Here is a 23,251-nt window from a genome sequence, read left to right as displayed (position 1 = left end):
AGAGCAGAGATACTGGTTATTTAGGTTGCATTTATATTTCAATGCCCGATCTATTAAGCGTCTACCAGTTAAATACGTTTGCTTTATTCAAATACTTACAGGCATAATTAAGGCAAACAGACAGGTCAATTTCGATTCTTAATCTAGAAGGCATTCTAAATTAGACACACAGCCACATAGTTACCGAATGGTAAGATCCGTTGTCGCTTCTTTTGTATTGCGGATATACAGGGCATAGATTCTTATGTGTTGTTTCTTTAGTTATATTACGAATTTGTGCCAAGGTAAACCAACGACACAGTAGAAGAGGCTGTGAGAGGAACATTAGTAAAAGTACAACATGGGTCATGAAATGTGGTTCAGTTAAATTAGGCGATGCTGAGAGGGAATTAGATTAGGAAGATAGACGCTGAAGGCCGTAGGTGAGCTATACTACTTGGGCAGCATGCTAAATGACGGTCGTCGAAGTAGAAATTGTATAAAATGCAGACTAGCAATAGCGAGAAACGCGTTTCCAAAAAAAGAGGAACTTGTTAACACCTAATATAAAATTGTGTTAGGAAGTTATTTCTGAAGTGAAGCCTTATACGGAGGTGAATCGTGGACAATGATCAGTTACGGCACGAAGAAGAAACAAAACTTTTAAAACTCTGAAGATTAGCTGGATAGATCGAATAGCTAACTAAGAGGTAATGAATAGAACTGGTGATAAAACAGCCTTGTGGAATAACTTCACTAGAAGAAGGGGCCGGCCAATGGGGCACATCCTGAGTTATTAACTAGTAGCCATCTTTGTTATGGAAAGGGGGGGGGGGTAAAGTTTAGAGGGAGGTCACAGCTGGAATATAGTATTAGGTTCGACAGGATGAAGGCACAACAATTAACGAGATGAAATGGTTTTCACGTGCTACACTAGCATAGAGAGCTGCATCAAGCTTCTCTTCGGTTTGAAAGCAGCAAAAAACAAATTGTCAAACTGATCTGCGTAGTAGTATATGATACTCAAGGTTTGGTTTCTCGCATACTAGCGTCTTCGTGAACGTAAGTCAGTTGTTGCCCTCTGAGGGTATATTTAGGAGAAAACTCGTTGGTATAAACATGCAGCGTGTCCCGGCAGGAATTGTCAATATTCAGGGATATGACAGGAACGATCATTCGAATAATCGTGGGCTCTAAAATGCATACCTTAAGAGCCAGGAGCACTTGTTCAAATTCGCTACTGTCAAAACATCTTCCTTTCTGAAGTTCCATGTTTACTAAACTTTTTTCCTTCTAGTGATCTTTCCTTTAATATCCCAGAATATTGACCTTTCCTCTTAGGACACACTGCATATCGTCTAACAAGGCTATGTTTGTTTGCTTTTCACGCCTAAATGTGTAATTTTCTTACCTTGAGGTATCATAATCCTGACTGTCATTCAAAGTGTTTGAAAAATTAGTTGTTATGCACGATTATTTTTAGATATTAGAGTGCGTTTTTACATTACTCTCAAACTTCACTTTCTGTAGTCTAGAGCGTACTGAATTATCCCTTTCTTCTTAGTCTTGCAGTGATAAGGTACTTCAGGAATTATGCAGAATCGGTGCTATAGTCCTCCTCACAGTTTAATGTTATCTGGCGTATCCGTCCCTGAAAAATAATACTTTGAAACATATGTACTCAACAGTCATGTTTTAGTACCTGTTACACTATGTGATCGAAAGTATCCGCACACTCTCATAAACGTTTTTCATATTACGTGCACTGTGCTGCCATCTACTGCCAGGTACTCCATATGAGCTACCTCAGTAGTCATTAGACATCCGTGAGAAAGCAGAATGGGGCGCTCCGCGGAACTCAAGGACTTTGAACGTGATCAAAGTGACTGTGTGTCACTTGTGTCATATGTCAGTAAGCGGGTTTTCCACACTCTTAAAGCCGGCCGAAGTGGCCGTGCGGTTAAAGGCGCTGCAGTCTGGAACCGCAAGACCGCTACGGTCGCAGGTTCGAATCCTGCCTCGGGCATGGATGTTTGTGATGTCCTTAGGTTAGTTAGGTTTAACTAGTTCTAAGTTCTAGGGGACTAATGACCTCAGCAGTTGAGTCCCATAGTGCTCAGAGCCATTTTTGAACCACACTCTTAAACATCCCTAGGTCCACTGTTTCCGATGTGATAGTGGAGTGGAAACGTGAAGTGACACGTACAGAACAAAAGCGTACAGGCCGACCTCGTCTGTTGACTGGCAGAGACAGCCGACAGTTGAAGAGGATCGTAATATGTAATAGTCATCTATCCAGACCATCACAGAAGAATTCCAAACTGCATCAGGATTCACTACAAGTACTATGACAGGCGGGAGTTGAGAAAACTTTGATGTCATTGTCGAGCAGCTGCTCATAAGCCACACGTCACGCCGTAAGTGCCAAAACACGCCTCGTTTGGTGTAAGGAGCGTAAACAGTGGACGATTGAACTGTGGAAAACCGTTCTGTGGAGTGACGAATATTGTACACAATGTGGCGATCCGATGGCAGGGCGTGGGTATGGCGAAATCCCGGTGAACGTCAACTGCCAGAGTGTGTAGTGCCAACAGTAAAATTCGGAGGTGGTGGTGGTGGTTTAGTGCGGTCGTGTTTTTCATGGATGGGGCTTGCACCCCTTGTTTTGCGTGGCACTATCTCAACAGAGGCCTACACTGATGTTTTAAGCACCTTCTTGCTCCCCACTGTTGAAGAGCAATTCGGGGATGGCGACTGCACCTTTCAAGACGATCAAGCACCTGTTCATAAGGCACGGCCTGTGGTAGAGTAGTTACACGACAATAAGATCCCTGTAATGGACTGGCCTGCACAAAGTCCTGACCTCAATCCTACAGAACACGTTTGGGATGTTTTGGAACGCCGACTTCATGCCAGACCTCACCGACCGACATCGATACCTCCCCTCAGTACAGCACTCCGTGAAGAATGGGCTGACATTCCCCAAGAAACCTTCCAGCACCTGACTGAACGTATGCCTGCGAGAGTGGAAGCTGTCATCAAGGCTAAGGGTGGGCCAACCAGCATTACCGATGGAGGGCGCCACGAACTTTTAAGTCATTTTCAGCCAGGTGACTGGATACTTCTGATCACATAGTAGACGAGGGGCGCTTGAAAAGTCCGTGGAAAGTCCGAGAGATGGCACCACCGGCGCGTATCGAGGTCATGTTTAGTTAGTAGCGTCTTTGGAAAGAACGCACAGCAAATTTCAACCATATTGGTCTATTTCTTTGTGTTTGGCATTTGTGTGAATCAAGGAAGTCGAGTGATTGTCAAAAAATGTACGAAAAAGAATTTTGTGTAGTGATTAAACATTATGAAAGTCAAAACGCCTCAGGAGACTAAAGAGAAGCTTAATAACATAACGGTGACTCTGAACCTTCGATCAGAACAGTTTGTAAGTGGTTTCAAAATTTTCGGAGTGGCCATATGGGCACAAGTGATGCTGAACGTTCTGGACGCCCTGTGGAGGTTACGTCTCCAGAAATCATTGATAAAATCCATGATATGGTGTGGATGACAGAAGAGTTAAGGTGCGTGAGATTGCTAGCGCTATGGGCATCTCGAATGAACGGGTATATAATATTTTGCATAAATATTGGACATAGAAAGCTATCCGCAAGATGGGTTCTGCGATTGCTCACGCTTGACCAAAAACGGAATCGTGTGAAGTGTTGCAAGGATGGTTTGCAGCTGTTCAGAAGAATCCGCAGGACTTTAAGCTCGTTTCCTCACTGTGGATGAAACATGGATACGTTACTATACTCCTGAGACCAATGAACAATCTAAACAATGGGTTACCAAGGGAGAATATGCGCCAAAAAAGGCGAAGACCGTTCCTGCGGCCGGAAAGGTTATGGCGATTGTCTTTTGGGATTCGCAAGGGATAATCCTCATCAACTATCTGGAAAAGAGTAAAACTATTACAAGTGCATATTATTCATCGTTATTGGACCGTTTGAAAACCGAGCTGCAAGAAAAACGCCGGCGATTGGAGCGCAAAAAAGTCCTATTCCATCACGACAATGCACCAGCACACACCTCAGCAGTTGTGGTCGCAAATTTAATGGAAATAGGATTCCAACTCGTTTCACATCCCCCCCCCCCCCCCCCTATTCTCCAGACTTTGCTCCATCGGACTACTATTTGTTCGCCAGTTTGAAGAAATGGCTGGTGGGAAAAAGGCTTTATTCAAACGAGGAGGTGACTGCAGTAACAAATAGCTATTTTGCAGACTTGGACAATTCCTATTATTTGGGAGGGATCAACAAATTACAACAGTGTTGGACGAAGTGTATAAGTCTAAAAGGAGACTATGTCGAAAAATAAAAAAGGTTTACCCCAAACACGTAAGTAGTTTTTATTTTTGCACTTTTCCAACGCCCCTCGTATGTCACTGTCCAGTCGCAGTCTATTATCAGACGTGATGATTGCACCATGTGCAGCTGTTACTGTAAACGTGAAATAAGTCATTGACACGGCGGAGCAGTAAACGTGGCCCTGGCCCAGATAGAGTCAGTGAACTGGACGTGGAAGGGGATCGAAGCCTTGAAAGCGGCGAGCCCGCCTTTCATCCACCGGCATCCTGTAGCTCCAGATTTCTTGCTTGCGCTGTCATACATCCGTCTCCGACGTCGGCCACTGGTTCACTGTGTCGAACACGGATAAATGCTTACGTTCGAATCGACAGCAGCAAACAATTCTGGAAAGGTAACCGACGCGACGCGTAAATTTCTACCCACCATTGAACGAGTCCGTAATCCGAAGAAAATGTTTATCTGGTAATTTTTATTTAATTCGTGTGTTCATTTGCACAATAGTTACCAAATAAAAGAACTTAACAGTATAAAAAGAGGGTAGCATTTCACTGCAAACGTCTCAGGTGAACCAGTTTTACTAAGAAGTATTTTTTAAAGACAATATTCCAGAAAAGAGAAACATGCGTTGCACTGTACGGGTAGATTCTTTCCTAAGAAATTCTTACGCAACGAGACAAAGGAACGACGCCAGTAAGTGTGTATGTTAAGGGGGGTAGGACGTCAAACGGGCCGACTTGGAGCAGGAGAGGCATCACAGGACATTTTAATTTCCACTGTCTATAATTTTACAAATAAATTCATAAAACTTTGTCAGCAACACCAGGAAGGATTCAGGATTCACACTCATTGCAGTGGAAGTTCGAAAACATAGCAAAATAATTTTCTTTTTTTACGTGCGAAATTTTGTTACTGTTTCACTTACTAATGGCTGCATTTGTTGCTATAGGTACACTTTTCTTCATAAGTTAGAGAGATTCTTCGACGAATTTTGCACAGCATACATACCATACTTTCAGGTGTATGAAACTCTACAATTTATTTAATTTATGAAAAAACGAATGAGCTGTTATATTTTTACCACAGTTTTTAATAGATTTGGAAAATTCTACAGTTTGTATGCTCTGTAAAATTCATCGAAGAATTTCTCTTATTTATGAAGAAAAGTGTACCTGCTATGAGTGTGAATTCTGAATCCTTCCTGGTCATGCTGACAAAGTTTTATGAATTTATTTGTAAAAGTATAGACAGTGCAAATTAAAATGTCCTGTGGTGCCTCCCCTGCTCCAAGTCGGCCCGTTCGACGTCCTACCCCCTTTAATAAAAAGAGCGTTCAATACGTAATGCAACTTTTTTTCTGAAAGTTGTTGGTTTTATACAAGATTTTATGAGGCTACAAAGCCTTATTTTTCAACACACTCTCCGTCCACTGCGACGGACTTACACCACGTTACTGGGAGGGATCATATGCCCGCATGCCACTATACTGGTCAACGTCGGAGCCAGCGACTTGCCAGATCAATAACCTCCGCATCATCCATGTACTGCTTCCGCGGAATACATCCTTCATTGCGCCAAACAGGCGGAAATCTGAAGGTGCGAGAGCCGGGCTACAGCGTGGATGAGGACGAACAGTCCAATGAAGTTTTGTGAGCTCCTCTCGGATGGGCAAACTTGTCAGACGTCCAGCTGAACGGCGAAGTATTTGATTGTAATCCGTTGATTGTCCGAACGAGAGTGTCCGCACATTCAAACATTGTGGGAGTCACAGCTGGCTGTGGCCGGCTGGCACACAGGAGATCGAACAGGTTTGTGCGACCTTGTTGCGATAATAGACGTCTCGTCCAACGGCTCTGCGTGTTTTTGTTCACTGCCAGGTCTCCGGAGGCATTCTGCAGGCGCCTATGAATATCTGTGATGCTCTGGTTTTGCGTCAAAAGAAACTCACTGACAGCTCCCTGCTTGGAACGCACCACCGTTACAGGCGTCATTCTGAAGGCTACGTATATTGCCGCCACCTATCGGAAGTTCATTACATAACAGGGGCTGAAGTGCGAATATTCCACTATGCCCAACAACAAATTCTGAATTTTTTTTAATTGACGGAAAAAAAAACTGTTGTATCACTTATCGAACGCCCCTCGCAGAAGCAAAAACGTTCCAGTAAATGTGAGTCCACAAGCAAGCCACCGGAAAGGAGATGGTTGCTAATATATAGCTACAATCTCCCTATAATATCACTTTGGAATATCGTCTTAGTTTTAAATGAGATGTAAACCTTTAGATTAATTTCCCATCAAATGGCTCTCAAATTTTACCAATGGCCAACCTTAACAAGGAGTATACTACTGTTTCAGCACATTACTATTTGCTGTGCTCTCGTACCTGCTAAAGGAGGTGTTCCATGTGTTGTCATCGCAATGCAACTAACACTAGTCTCTGCAGTTACGTATTCTTTGCAACAGCCGGATCATCTCGAAAAGCTTGACAAGACAACATAATTCGTTGCGCCAGTTCTTCAATTATATAGACGGGAGTGTTGTGCACCACATTTTTTGAAATGATCCCTGACTGAAATATTCGAATATCAGATGATCTAGGTGGTCAAGGTACAGACCTGTTCAACCACCTTGAACCATACCGTGCGTTACATGTCCATGTCGTCTTACCTCAGCAGTAGCATGTGCGTGTCGCCCGTCAGGCACAATCCACATTCCCCAACCGCAGGCAATTTGTGAAATTTGAGCCGAATTAAATGGAGACTTAATCGAAAAGTTTGAATTTCAATTACTTCTGCAGTAACTAGGACAATATTTCAGTGGTCGCTAATATGCAGTTATTCGCAATTATCTCGCAAACAGCTCGTTTGCGGAACATGTGTCCTTGTTCCTATTATGGTATACATTTGCTTGTAGCAGTTTTCGTTATTATTTATGACAATTCCTGTATAAAGCAGACAGAAATGAAGAATATATGAATGTACAGCAGCCATCAAAACGAGTTGCACCCAGGGAAAATTCCAGTCAGTCTGTACTACAAGCCGCCCGGGATTGGCCGAGCGGTTCTAGGCGCTACAGTCTGGAACCGCGCGACCGCTACGGTCGCAGGTTCGAATCCTGCCTCGGGCATGGATGTGTGTGATGTCCTTAGGTTAGTTAGGTTTACGTAGTTCTACGTTCTAGGGGACCGATAACCTCAGAAGTTAAGTCCCATAGTGCTCAGAGACATTTTCAGAAATACAAAAATAAATGAAGAAAGAAAACACAAAAGAAGAAGTGTACTGAAACATCACGAATGTATTACAAGTAGTTTTTTCCTGCTTTACTGGGTAAGAGGGTAACAGAGACCTTTCTTCACACTCCTGAAGAGAAAGTACTGCGATAAAATCATCAACGATGAAAAAATGAAGCAGGTGACCGAAAAGTGTGGTGCAGTTACAGCTTAGCCTCCAAAATACGAAGATTACTGCGCAAGTAAGAATGCCGTATAATTCCAGTGTTTAGAAAGCGTGAGAGGAAAAAGAAAAAAAAACTGTTTCGAAACCGATAATTTTCTGGTTCTCGTTATAAACAACGATGGAGCCAAAATATTAATTTTATGTTCCTAATCCATAGAAAAATTTCAAATTACTCTGGTGATGTATTCAACTGAAAACCACACCTAATGAAGGTCTTCATCAGCTACGACTACTGCCAAATAGCCGCGCTGTTAATAGTTAAACAACTGACAGCAAATCGCCAATAAATTGTAAATGAATGTTGCACCCGACTAATTTGAGGTTACGCTTTGAATATGGGACGTATTACCGACAATATTTGCCTTTAACGAGGACCAAAACGAGTTTTTCGCTGACAATGGACGCCGAAAGACACGCCGCACACGCAATCTCGGACTGCACTGATTTCACGAAACGTTTCACATACAAACAACCTGCACACTTTTTAGAAACTCTAAAGAAACACAGGCCATGGCTTTTAGGAGGGGCAGATGATGTGATGTTTCCGATGCCTACGCTTTGGGTTGTTTTAAGTTTAAATGTCATGGGAATGTCTTGTTTTTCCATCTATACCTTACGTATAATAAATACTGTGCTCGTTACTAATGATAGAGGAAATGCAGAGTAGATTCCGATCTTCTAGGAAACAAATTGTAGAAACTGGTCATAATGTGAAACTATGGAAAGCAAAAAAGATGTTTAATACGCCGGTGAAGAATGAGAACGCAATGATCGAACCAAACCATTAAGATTTTAAAAGTCTGACATGTATTAAACAATCGAGACGACATTAAGCCCTTTAACGACCGCCGTATCGAAAGATGGTTGAAGGCATTTGTGGGAAACCCCGTTTTCTTCACATCCAAAATGCTAGTGCTATAAAGTTTTTGACCATCGTATTCTTGCCGATTCAACTCTCACCTGTTCTACGAAATTGTGCTACTAAATAAGTTTGCAAAGGGCGAAACTGCGGACTCTGCAGGGATCCACAGAAAATGTAAATGTTAGGTCTATATGGAAAGGATTGCAAAAGAGTTAACTAAATTCGCGCAGTGGTCAAAACCTACGTAGCATTTCACATGTCGACGGTATGCCTTGTGTGGCTTGTTTGAAAATAAATGTTTCATTCGCTCACGGTAATTGCTAAAAGAAAACTAAAAACTAAACTCCGTCCGAACAGGCCTTGGAAGGCCCAACGGTACCGACAGGCAGCAGTGTCATCCTTAGACCACAGGCGTCACTGGATGCGGGTATGAAGGGGCATGTGGTCAGCACACCGCTCTCCCGGCTCTATCTCAGTTTACGAGACCGGAGCCGCTACTTCTCAACCCAGTAGCTCCTCAGTATGCCTGACAAGGGCTGAGTGCACCGTGCTTGCCAACAGCGCTCAGCAGACCGAATGGTCACCCATCCAAGTGCTAGCCCAGCCCCACAGCGCTTAACTTCGGTGATCTGACGGGAACCGGTGTTACCACTGCGGCAAGGCCGTTGGCTCACGGTAATTGCTGGTGACAGTAATTCTCACTTTACTCTTCGCCTTCACGCTTGCATTCAGTGGATATCGGATGTGTCTCTTGTCTGCTTTTCCGGGAGTGTCTGTTGTACTTTAATATCCAGGCACAGCAGTATGGATAGGCTTACATCTCGAGAGTTGGCCGATATTAGTCTCCTACATGGGTTCAGTGAATGCAATGTAGGAGCGGTACAGTGTGTGTACGCTGCGATGTTACTGTGCAGACTGCAACCACATTACAGTTCTTTTCGCCTGCACCTTTTCCATGTGTTCATCAGTAAATCTGTCTACACTGGTCTGTGTCACAGTCAACGTGTAACTATAACAACACCGCCGTAAAAATAAACCCGAAACAGAACCGAGCAGAGCCGAATGCATTCTGAAGGTTAAGAGTAAAGTGGACATGACTGTTGGTAAGACCAAGAACTGCTAGAGAAAAGAACAAGTTTCTTCCCAAACAAAACACACTATCCGCATTTGCGCTGTTGAGCAGGTAGTTTCAGTTATACAGGTCCAAACATAAATGGAGGTAAGAACTAACAAAATGGAATTACAGTACTTGTAGCAAGCCATGGGTCATATACATGGCATTTCAGCTGCCCCTACCACTGGGTTTTATGCAACCCGCAACACCTTCAAATACCATGCGCAAGATTTTCAGATTCTCTCGCTCACTACGTGCGAACTATTAGTCTTACAGAAAAAAATGAACGGCACCATTTTGTAGGACATTTAATGTAGTTAAATTTTGTCCTGGGATGCGGTATTGCTGGAGGCCATAGTTTTCTAGTTATAAAAGGAAAACGTACAAAGTGACCTTCAAATGCGTTTTTCTTGAATAATTTCCCCAGGTATGTGAGTGGCTCATAAACTTTCAAGTAACAGATCAAACTTTGGTGTCCTCAATGGCAACTGTTCATCCGAGACAAGGGTATCGTCAGGAGTGCCCCAGAGATGTTTGACAGGACCACAGTTGTTTTCTACATATATAAATGGTCCGGCGGACGGGGAAAGCAGCAGTCTGCAGTTGCTTGCTGATGATCCTGAGCGGTATGGGAAGATGTCGTCATTGAGTAACTGTAGGAGGATACAATACGACTTAGATAAAATTTCTTTAGTAGTGTGATGCTTGGCACAGTCACGTCAAATATCAAAGCGTAGCGTTGTAGGGCAATATGAAATGGAATGAGCATGTAAGAACTGTAGTAGGGAGGGCGAATGGTCGATTTCGGTTTATTGGAACATTTTTAGGAACGTGTGGTTCATCTGTACAGGAGGCTACATAGGACAGTAGCGCGACACACTGCTGAATACTGTTCGAGTGTTAAGGACCACGAAGATAAATCAGGGTTCGTACGGAGGCATATATAGACAGTCGTTTCCCCTCGCTCTATTTGTGAGTGGAACAGAAAAGGCAATGGCTAGTAGTGGTACAGGGTACTCTCCGCCAAGCACCATATGGTGGCTTGTGGAGTATGGATGTAGATGTACACGTACGAAAAAACAAAAAGGTACTTTTGGCAAATAACATGAAGGGGGAAAAGGGAGACGGAAGGTAAAGGCAATTACTATACCAATTCATTTATGCCGACACGAATGATTGCCTAGCTTAGTGCGTACCATAAATCCTCCCACCTAGGTTCTTTAAGGAATCTAATGCTATACATGGATGCTGTATGGATAATGTGTTGCAAACTTATTAGTAACGAAGTAATAATCTAAAACGTCATTCCTGATACTGAAGTTTACTGCATGAACAGTGTTAATTTAGTAGGCGTTAAACAGCTTTTCTTTCATTATTTTGTGGATTGTGTCGGCCAGAAAAACTTTTTCCAAAAGATTTGAAATTCCCTGTAAAGTTTGTCGGAAGTCGCTAAGTGCTCTCAGTTCTCAAATACTACGTGAGTATACTTTGTGTAATTCGCGTGCCGTGAGTTACGTTGCCTCGAGACACATACATGGTGGTCAGAAACGGTCTGAAAAGCTTGTAACGGAGTTAGAGGTTAGGCTATGCTGAGAAATAACTGTTAAAAAAATTCGACACACTGCGCCGTTTCGGAGTTAATTAGCGCTGAAGTTAGCCAACCAGCCCGTTGCGCGCGCGAATTCAAGTGGCCCGCCTGAGATTGTGTCGCCAGACGTCTTCCTCTTTTGGTTTCTTAAAACCAAAAAAGAGAGCGATACAAAAATTGGACATGGGATGGTTGTAAGGATCGAACCCGAGCCAAAGGCTGAGCAGTCTCGTGCGCTATCACCTACGCTATGAGAGCAACTGAATCTAACTGTATATGGCGGGTCGCTTGAATTTGCGGGTGCAAGAGCCTGATTGGCTAGCTTCAATAGTAATAAACTCGGAAACGACGCAATGTATCTAATTCTTAACAATTATTTCTCAGCACAACCTATCCTACAACACCCTTACAAGTTTTTCTGACTGTTTATGACCACTGTGTATACAGGGTGGTCCATTCATAGTGACCGGGCCAAATATCTCACGAAAAAAGCATCAAAAGAAAAAACCACAAAGAACGAAACTCGTCTAGCTTGAAGGGGGTAACCAGATGGCGCTATGGTTGGCCCGCTAGATGGCGCTGCCGTAGGTCAAACGGATGTCAACTGCGTTTTTCTTCTTTCTTTTTAAATATGAACCCCCCCATTCTTGATTACATATTCGTGCAACACGTAAAGAAATATTAATGTTTTAGTTGGACCACTTTTTTCACTTTGAGATAAATGGCGCTGTAATAGAACCAAATGTATAAGTACGTGGTATCACGTAGCATTCCGCCAGTGCGTACGGTATTTGCTTCGTGATACATTACCCGTGGTAACATGGACCGTTTACCAATTGCGGAAATGGTCGATATCGAGTTGATGTATGGCTATTGTGATCAAAATGCCCAACGGGCGTGTGCTATGTATGCTGCTCGGTATCCTGGACGACATCATCCAAGTGTCTCAACTGTTCGCCGGATAGTTACGTTATTAAAGGAAACAGGATGTGTTCAGTCACATGTGAAACGTCAACCACGACCTGCAACAAATGATGAAGCCCAAGTAGGTGTTTTAGCTGCTGTCGTGGTTAATCCGCACATCAATAGCAGACAAATTGCGGGAGAATCGGGAATCTCAAAAACGTCGGTGTTCAGAATGCTACATCAACATCGATTGCACCCGTACCATATTTCTATGCACCAGGAATTGCATGAAGATGTTTCACTGCATGACAGAATGGCGATGTACTTCCAACATGATGGATGTCCGGCACACAGCTCGCTTGCGGTTGAAGCGGTATTGAATAGCATATTTCATGACAGGTGGATTGGTCGTCCAAACATGGCCCGCACGTTCACCAGATCTGACGTCCCCGTATTTCTTTCTGTGGGGAAAGCTGAAGGATATTTGCTACCGTGATCCACCGACAACGCCTGACAACACGCATCAGCGCATTGTCAATGCATGTGCGAACATTACGGAAGGCGAACTACTCGCTGTTGAGAGGAATGTCGTTACACGTATTGCCAAATGCACTGAGGTTGACTGACATCATATTGAGCAATTATTGCATTAATGTGGTATTTATACGTAATCACGCTGTGACAGCATGCGTTCTCAGAAATGATAAGTTCGCAAAGGTACAAGTATCACATTGGAACAACAGAAATAAAATGTTCAAACCTGCCTACGTTCAGTATTTTAATTTAAAAAACCTACCTGTTACCAACTGTTCGTCTAAAACTGTGAGCCATAAGTTTGTGATTATTACAACGCCATGCATCAAAAAGCGAAAGAAAGTGGTCCAACTAAAACATTCATTCGTATTTCTTTACGTACTACACGAATATGTAATAAAAAATGGGGGTTCCTATTAAAAAAAAAACTCAGTTGATATCCGTTTGACTTACGGCAGCGTCATCTAGCGGGCCAACCATAGCGTCATCTGGTTTCCCCCTTCAAGCTAGACAAGTTTCGTTCTTTGTAGTTTTTTCGTTTGCCGCTTATTTCGTGAGATATTTGACCCGGTCACTGTCAATCGACCACCCTGTATGGTCTAACTGTAACACTCGTGTTACACCTTCAACGGAAGATTATACCTACCGATGATTACATGGCAGATGTTCAATTTTTTTTTAATTCCGTCAGTGATTATATAATATACCAAAAAATCACGTTTTTGTTGCTCTGAAACCATTTAGACAGGGAACCTGCAACTGTGATTGTGTGATTGTTTTAACCGTGTGGCAATACAGACCGTGCATACGCTCAACGCCGGGAGGGGTATATGGACGGGTGCATTGGGTAGGAGTGCCTCAGGGAGCAGGACTAATGGGGGACGCAAACTCGGGCAGCCGGCGGCAGGCCGAGATTGGCCACTGGAGCTGCTCGTTAGCGACGTAATCCGATTCGGCAGTGGACCGCGGCTCAGAGGCGCGACTAATGCTCCGCCCACGCCGGCTAAATGACCGCTACATTTCTTCAGCGGGGAATATTAGCTCCCTCTGGCATTTCACGCCTCACGAAAGCGACCGTGACAGAAACCCATTACCGGTAACACACAGACGGCTCAAGTGTACTGCTGCTTACACAGTTCCTAGCCACCAGAGGACACAGATCTGTTTGCTAGGAGTAGGCCGGCTAATATTCCACACTACTAACTTGTCTGCCCGTACGGTTATTTGTATTCAAACTTTTAATACACTACTGGCCATTAAAATTGCTACACCACGAATATAACGTGCTACCGACGCGAAATTTAACCGACAGGGAGAAGATGTGTGATATGCAAATGATTAGCTTTTCAGAGCATTCAAACAAAGTTGGCGCCGGTGGCGACACCTACAACGTGCTAACATGAAGAAAGTTTGCAACCGATTTCTCATACAATACAGCAATTGACCGGCGTTGCCTGGTGAAACGTTGTTGTGATGCCTCGTGTAAGGAGGAGAAATGCGTTCCATCACGTTTCCGGCTTTCATAAAGGTCGGATTGTAGCATATCGCGATTGCGGTACATCGTATCGCGACATAGCTGCTCGCGTTGGTCGAGATCCAATGACTGTTAGCAGAATGTGAAATCGGTGGGTTCAGGAGAGAATACGGAACGCCGTGCTGGATCCCAAGGGCCTCGTATCACTAGCAGTCGAGATGACAGGCATCTTATCCGCATGGCTGTAACGGATCGTGCAGCCACGTCTCGATCCCTGAGTCAACAGATGGGGACGTTTGCAAGACAACAACCATCTGCACGAACTGTTCGACGACGTTTGCAGCAGCATGGACTATCAGCTCGGAGACCATGTCTGCGGTTACCCTTGACGCTACATCACAGACAGGAGCGCCTGCGATGGTGTACTCAACGATGAACCTGTTTGCAAGAATGGCAAAATGTCATTTTTTCGGATGAATCCAGGTTCTGTTTACAGCATCATGATGGTCGCATACGTGTTTGGCGACATCGCGGCGAACGCACATTGGAAGCGTGTATTCGTCATCGCCATACTGGCGTATCACCCGGCGTAATGGTATGGGGTGCCATTGGTTACACGTCTCTGTCAACTCTTGTTCGCATTGACGGCACTTTGAACAGTCGACGTTACATTTCAGATGTGTTACGACCCGTGGCTCTACCCTTTGCACGACCGCATGTTGCAGGTCGTGTACGGGCCTTTCTGGATACAGAAAATGTTCGACTGCTGCCCTGGCCAGCACAATCTCCAGATCTCTCACCAATTGAAAACGGCTGGTCAATGGGGACCGAACAACTGGCTCGTCTCAATACGCCAGTCACTACTCTTGATGAACTGTGGTATCGTGTTGCTGCATGGGCAGCTGTACCTGTACACGCCATTCAAGCTCTGTTTGACTTAATGGCCAGGCGTATCAAGGCCGTTATTACGGCCAGAGGTGGTTGTTCTGGGTACTGATTTCTCAGGATCTATGCACCCAAATTGTGTGAAAATGTGATCACACGTCATTTGTAGTATATTTGTGCAATGATTACCCATTTATCATCTGCATTTCTTCTTGGTGTAGCAATATTAATGGCCAGTAGTGTAGCAAACTATGAACACAACACAACTATTCTATTTCTTCTAGAAAGAAAATGTTTTGATTGCCGCTTTCATATTTGTTCTTCCTATTTTCGCACCCAATCCTCACCATAAATGTCGCAGTCGTTGCGGAATCGTGCGTATAACAACCTTCAGATTAGTGGATAATGGTCAAGAGTGAGACAAGAACTGCCAGAGACTCCAAAGGGAAAAATATGCGCAACGAACAACACTTGCGCACAATTGTAGTACAAACGCAGAAGTAAAAAAATGTTTGCTTTAGTACTATGCGATTTTTGAGTGTGTTCGAGAAGCCGAGGTTTAAATTTTTAAGGGCCTGTTGAATATCATACGACAGCGTCGGCCGCCGAGCAGTCCCTACTGCGTTTGGGTCTCGTCATTTTCTTTTCTTCTGATCTTCTAGAAAACATTTGTGTTGCTATAAGTAGTCATGTTTCTTCAAAAAGGCGCAACCACACAAATTTACACATCGTGGCGAAGTATAATAAAGAAGCGAGATGAAACGTTTGTCGATGCATCGGTGCACGTGTTAAAAATGTAAGTTCCCCATCTCCTCGTAACCTACTGGAACGAATTCAACCAAACATGGTACACACAAGCCTTATCGTCAGGCAACAATCGCTGTGGGGGGTAACAAACACCTACCTAGCATAGTTCAGGAAATGTGGAAACAAGATATATTTCGCAGACAGCTGCCAGATATGCTTCTGAATGTATTTATACAAATGTATCATTGTACGGCATATAATTCAAGAGATATGACTTCATAAACACTGAGATGCATGAGAAAATGGTGCATCGTATATGACGTTTGAATACATTTATTTTTTGTTACTAAGATACTACTTAGAGACGAACCAACTTAAGGAAATCCCTTACACTTTGCAGAGCTTCTGACAGCTTTTAACTGCGAAGCGCAAATGGCTCTAGGTGAAAACAGTAGCCGTCAGTAGAGATATTGAGAGCCGTTTCCGTAGATACGTTTAAAAAATCGCGCTGTAGACACGAGAGGCAGATGTGCCCAGAGTAAAGAAACTGTTCGGGATCATCTCACACCCAGTCTATTTCAGGAATTCATTTAATGTGTTAATAAACGAAAGGAAGACGGCCGTCTTGGTCAAAGGTCAAAATGAACACGCGGCAATATCGAGTTTGTCAATAGTCTTTCATTAAAGTATGAAAAAAATTAGGTTTGCACCAAGCAGATTTTATAAACGCCACTTTCAGACATGTGCATGTGATTTCTAATAATGACCAGTAATCCCAACCCCTTTCTTTAAAGAATTGTTTATCTCCAAAACAGCTTCCAACGTCTGATTACTTAACAAATGAGTCAGTGTGTTAAACATTCGGCTTTAATTGCGTAAAGCCTTTACGATTGAAGACACAAAACTTCAATTATGTTGGTTTCATTAGTTTCGGCTTACTCGCCCACAGACTACTGAAAAAGACGATACCAAAACTGGTCTCTCTGCAATTCTGCAGGTACATTCAGTGGTACATGTGGATAGTGTCTGCAAAACGTGTGGCGAATGGAGTTGGCAGCAAAGAAGTAATAAAATGAAAGATCATGACTCATGCTTAAGGTTTGCTGCCTGATTAGTGAAAATGTAATAGGCGACAAACACTTTTCCTTTCATCATTTTGATATATATGTGTGTGTGTGTGTGGGGGGGGGGGGGGGGGGGTTGCCAGCAAGGAAAAGTTTCGGAAGTCACATATTGGATGAATATATTCTGGATAATTTGCGCGTCGTGAGTTACGCTGTGTCAAAACACATATACCCTCCGCCACACACCGTCAGGTGGCTTGCGGAGTATGGATGCAGATGTAGACGTAAAATGACAATATATAATAAATGCACTCTCAGAGGAATAAATCTTTAACATATGTAGCATGATGAATTAATGATAACCAGAAAGATATATGCAGCACATCTACATTCACCATTAAATACACGTCATTAAATTAAAATACAGTTTTCAACTTTAATACTTTACTTGCTTTGTCAAACCTTTAACGTAATAAATAGATTATACAGCATTTTAAATTTAGTGATTCGGTTAGTATTTATCTGAAATACTGAAAAACATATTTTTTGCTCTTAAAGTTGTTAGATTGGCACCCTACGACCGGGATCAGTGACAAGATTCTTTGTATCTGACGTAGGAAGAGGGATCTTTGCTGTTAACCAATGCAGTGATGCACGATTTTTGAGTACTGTGTCTGGTACACGAGAATAATAGATGATTCACTTCTCCTCCTTCACTACATAAATCAGATCGTGGACATTTCTTCAATCCTATTCGTAACAGGTAGGATGAGAATTTGTCAAGATCTTAAGCGCGTGGCTGTAATCGTTATGAATCGTCTGCTCCTATTCCAATCAGCAAACCCATGGGATAAGGCCACTTTAGCCTGCAGCTGCCATACTGTACTCCTTTCGATATCTTGGTCGAATCCTATTGCGTCTGCCAGTCGTTTCTCCCTTTTTCACTGGTTAGGCTCAGCATTTCTTGGTAAGGAAGTCTATTTCTTTGCTCGATTCACTACGCTGTTTACTATTTCATTACGAAAGATCTCAATGTACCTTGGAATCTACAACAAATTTTTACTATTCCTGCTTGCTTATTGTATCTACTTGTTTAATAATGTATATAATTGTAGGCGACATACTTGTCCTCCATTTCGGTTTTTTGAGGCTCTTTAGTATATTCAGGTAAATGGAAATGATCGTATGTCATTGTTGGCCGGGAGGCCCCATTCGGGGAAGTTCGGCCGCCGTATTACAAGTCGCCACGTCGGCGACTTGCGAGTCAATGATGATGAAAATGATGATGGACACACAACACTCAGTCCCCTGCCGGGAATCGAACCCGGGTCCCCTGCGTGGTAGGCGGTAACGCTACCGCTACCCTACGGAGGCGGACAGTATATTCAGGTAATCTGTTAATATCAGCATACAGCTTCGTCTACAGAATCTGCGGTATTTTACTGCTTCTCTAACTGCGGCGGCTTCCGCGTAATACATGTTGCCTCCACGGTAGAGAACGGCACCAATAGTTGACACGTCTGATGCAGGAATATAAATTCTTTGACATGCTCTTCCGCGGCATTTGGTGCAATTTCATGAACATCTCGCCTGTAGTTCTTTTTTCTACTTCTTCTTCTTTTCTTCCTTCCGCCCTGGACCTTTGAAATGTGGGAGGTTTGAAACTAACACCCAGTATTTTGTCTGGAGATGTTAAATAATGCGCAACCGAAGAGTGGAAGAACGAAAATAATATAACTTAATCAGCAGTGAATACAGAAATACCGGGCAATCACCCGACACTGACCCAAGGCGCTGTGTCTTGTGAACAGCTGTTGACCGTGCGTGTGGTGAGTCAGACGCAAGTCTGAGCTTGCTCGGCCGCTAACGAACAGCTGAGCGTCTGGGCAGCAGCAGTGGGACACACACACACACACACACACACGTCGGAGGAGGTCGATACTGCGGCTTGGCGGGCGAGCAGACACGGGGCATTCAAGGCGTAGTCTCCTCTTCCCTTCTGTTCGCACCTCTTCCATCCTCTTCGTACCTCTTCCAGGAAAGGATGGTCTTTCCTGGCCAACTCATCACGCTGCCACGTCACACATGATCGTGTGCTGGCGATCGTCCCACAGTTTCCGGAAAAATTCGTCTCCTTCTGCGCAGAGCTTCCAGATATTAAACCGTAACTCATCGAAACTGCATGGATCCATTTTCCTCTTCACAGTCATTACTAAAAATAAAAGCTTCATGGGAGCTTTGCTGGCAGTTTCTCCAAACAAATTCTGCACTGCCACGGCATCTGGCAACATCTGGGAAACGTTATTTCTTGATAACACTGATGCATTCCGAACGAGGGAACTTTTGCTACACATAAAAACCTATTACTCACGCACTCGTGTAGCAGCACAGAGGCGAAGCCAACAGTAATCTAAGAAATTTTGGTACATTATATATAGCACCACACTTGTTAGCGGTATAACAGTAACATGTTCAAGGTCACACCAGCAAGTTTTTGGAGGGTAGGTCGCAGGACAAATAAGTAAGCTGACTATCGGACGTACGTCGTCGCACGAATCCTTACCGGCAGCAGAAATGGAAACTAAGAACAGTCTTTTGTACTCCAACAGTCGCTGTGAATTTCCGAGGGCAGACATTTTCCTGTGTAGGCTGTTGCTTTCCTTTGAAATAAACTTTTTACTTCATAACTTAGCAATTAGTTAATTTTATCCCCTTGGTAGTTATCACGCTACAACACTGTAAAAATTGCTATGTACACAGCGCGATATATTCCACAAATCCTTGGGGGGTGGGTGGGGGAAGGAATATATGATAGGATCTCTAACAAATAGTTTCGCACAAACACGCCATGTGCGTTTTCACATTATTAGTTACACTAACATATATTGATGTGTTGCGTAATGGTTACGTTTTTTTTTTCCTTTTTATACATGGATTTCACGACTAATGAAACTGTACTCGTATTTATTATGGTCGTGCGAAACATTTATTAGGGACGCCATCACACGTTGCTTTTCCATACGGATGTGTGGAATATATCAAGCTATGCACACAACACTGTGATGTAGCTTGATAGTACCCAAGGGAAAGAAATTAGCTAGTTCCTAAATTATGAAACAAAGTGTTAACACAAAAATTTAAGAGAGACCTACGCCAGAAAATGGATTTCCTTAAAGAAACGAAGGACACGACCTACGAAGAGTGTGTGTGTGTGTGTGTGTGTGTGTGTGTGTGTGTGTGTGTGTGTGTGTGTGTGTGTCATAAACGATAACCTGGTTTTTACAGAACTATATTTCGTCTATCTTCAGGGCGGTCAAAAACAAATATATTTCGTTGTGATATACATGGTCCCTGAGGGCAATTTATGATGCTAGGAACGATTTCCATAGAATGTTGTTTGGTGTGCTCATTACACCAATGTAAATCACAGAACCTGCTCGAATGTGCGACTATGAACGCTACATCGTCCGACCATTGACTGTCGCGTCCGTTCGAAGATTCTGGGCACGTCCGCAATGGTACCAGCGATGGCAATTCTAGTGACGAGGACGTCTTCCGTTTCCACCGAGGTTTCATACACCAGCTGCTTCACATGCCCCCAGAGAGAGAAATCCAGACACGTGAGGTCAGGTAACGTAGCCCTTCCTATAACAGACTTCTTCGATCTCTTCCAATAACTAGATTTACACACAAACCCTGTCTTGTGCAGACAATTGTTTAAGCAATTAGTGAATCCTAAAAGCTGGTAGTGATCCACAAAAATGAAAGTGAGAGAATTATTTGCTGTGAACTGTACATGTAGCAGTTTAAAACTACTACTAAACACAGAATCAAAATTTCCAGCATAATTTAATGCTGTTTACAGTAACCAGTAAGAAAAATCGCTGGTACGTAATTCATTGATGCCACTAACTTACAAGCATGTGATAACCAGTGGAAAAATGATCTTACCGGAGCACAAAAAGGCAAATATGCTCCTGTTTGGATGACATTGAAAATTGAGGTACCAGCTGCCTCATTCTACCTTCCGCAGCACCTTTAAAAGAATTTCCAAAAATTTTGACATGCGAATGTATTCGCACTAATTTTAACATGCAAGCTCCCGTAACTGTAACTCGCTCACGCCCACTAGCCAATAGTTATCAGCCGCTAATGCCCATCCATTTCCACTTGTCCATTCTCACCCATTCAACCTAACTCACTGTCATCATCTCTCTATGTCTCTCTACGTGTCACTGCCTCCTGTCTCACACTCAAGTTCTCTTTCGTTCTGTACTACTCTCTCTCTCTCTCTCTCTCTCTCTCTCTCTCTCTCTCTCTCTCTCCTCCCCCCCCCCCCCGCCCCAGCTGCAGTCTTCTCACTGTCACTATACCTTTCTTCCTCGTTGTCATTACCACAGACTGGCTCTCATTCACTTCCACTTCTCCTTATCTTTACTCCTCTCCCACTGCCATTGTCTTCTTCATTCTCTTCCTAGCACTGTTCTGTCACTGTCAATTATGATTCACTGCCACTGTGACCACTCTCTTTCTCTCACACTGTCTCCTTCGATGTTTCTATACAACAACCACACTCTACTATCGTCCAGTACTTATCATTTTCCCGTCCCTTTCCCACTGTCTCCTCCTCTCTCAGTATAAAAAAGCGCAAATATGTTCGCAAGCCAAAATTTTTAGAATCATTTTTAAGGGTGCTCCCGCACACCAAAAGTTTTAGAAAATTTTTTAAAAGGGCTGGGGAAGGTAGGATGGGCCAGCTGGTACTCAGAGTGTTTTAATAAGCAGAAGCATATTCTCATTTTCCGCTGGTTCCCTTCTTCTCCCCGCTATAGCAGGGCTTGACACTCTTATGCAGACTACGGTCGCAGGTTCGAATCCTGCCTTGGGCATGGATGTGTGTGATGTCCTTAGGTTAGTTAGGTTTAAGTAGTTCTAAGTTCTAGGGGACTGATGACCACAGCAGTTGAGTCCCATAGTGCTCAGAGCCATTTGAACCATTTGAACTCTTATGAAGAGAACGTTGTGGGTCAATAAAATTTTTCTCGAAATAACACAAAGCTAATATTACGTTGCACAAAATTCATCGTGAAATAAATACTTCGTGCCCCTATTCGCGCCACCAGGCACCGAGACCCGAGTCGTTCTAGCTCACTCCATGGACCAATCATGCAAGTTTTTAGCTATGCGCCAAAAACGAACCCCCACTCGCTAGCGACGGGGCGTCTCCGCATCACCTGTGATTTTGGATTCAGCACAGACGGGTAAGGTGAAACTGGATTATCTCGTATCGATATCGATATCTGTACCCTTACAATTAACGTCCGATTATTCCATAATCTTATGTGAGTTATTCAAATTTGTTCGCAGCAGACGAGCAGACTAAGTAAATGCTTTACCAAATGGGTTATACTTTTCTCCCCGCAGAAACGCCACAACGCATGCCAAGGCAGGAAACTAATCCGTCCTTTACAACGAAGGAGTAAAGAATTATTCAACTGATGCAAAATCCAATCACAGAATCATAGAGGGGAGTTAAGCATCCAATGACCACAATCACGAATCGACTGCGTGGAGTTTTCATGAACTGGAAAGCCAAACAAGCTAATCTCCCTCTTACAATCAATTCTGTTCGGAATTCTTGACGCACCGATAAGTTGCTGAAATACAGAACCATCGGATGGTACAGTCAATATAATATTTGTACCTCGCATGCATATAGTTTATAGAAACGACCCAAGACAGAACTGATATACACTCCTGGAAATTGAAATAAGAACACCGTGAATTCATTGTCCCAGGAAGGGGAAACTTTATTGACACATTCCTGGGGTCAGATACATCACATGATCATACTGACAGAACCACAGGCACATAGACACAGGCAACAGAGCATGCACAATGTCGGCACTAGTACAGTGTATATCCACCTTTCGCAGCAATGCAGGCTGCTATTCTCCCATGGAGACGATCGTAGAGATGCTGGATGTAGTACTGTGGAACGGCTTGCCATGCCATTTCCACCTGGCGCCTCAGTTGGACCAGCGTTCGTGCTGGACGTGCAGACCGCGTGAGACGACGCTTCATCCAGTCCCAAACATGCCGGGTGTTGGCCCTGTGTGCCTCGGTCGTATGCAGTCCTGATTGTGGCGCTCATCTGCACGGCGCCAAACACGCATACGACCATCATTGGCACCAAGGCAGAAGCGACTCTCATCGCTGAAGACGACACGTCTCCATTCGTCCCTCCATTCACGCCTGTCGCGACACCACTGGAGGCGGGCTGCAC

General features: G+C 43.6%; 1 protein-coding gene and 1 pseudogene across 2 annotated transcripts in view; both read right to left on the bottom strand.

Annotated features, from left to right (window-relative positions):
* The window catches only part of LOC126198708 (spastin), a 524,519-nt gene that overhangs the window by 335,621 nt on the left and 165,647 nt on the right, over positions 1-23,251 (bottom strand). The gene's annotated exons all lie outside the window — the stretch shown is intronic.
* LOC126210078 (5S ribosomal RNA) lies at positions 9,206-9,323 on the bottom strand (annotated as a pseudogene).

This window comes from Schistocerca nitens, chromosome 1 (genome assembly GCF_023898315.1).
Source record: "Schistocerca nitens isolate TAMUIC-IGC-003100 chromosome 1, iqSchNite1.1, whole genome shotgun sequence".
Taxonomy (NCBI): Eukaryota; Metazoa; Arthropoda; class Insecta; order Orthoptera; family Acrididae; genus Schistocerca; species Schistocerca nitens.
This window is presented reverse-complemented; position numbering and strand designations above follow the sequence as displayed.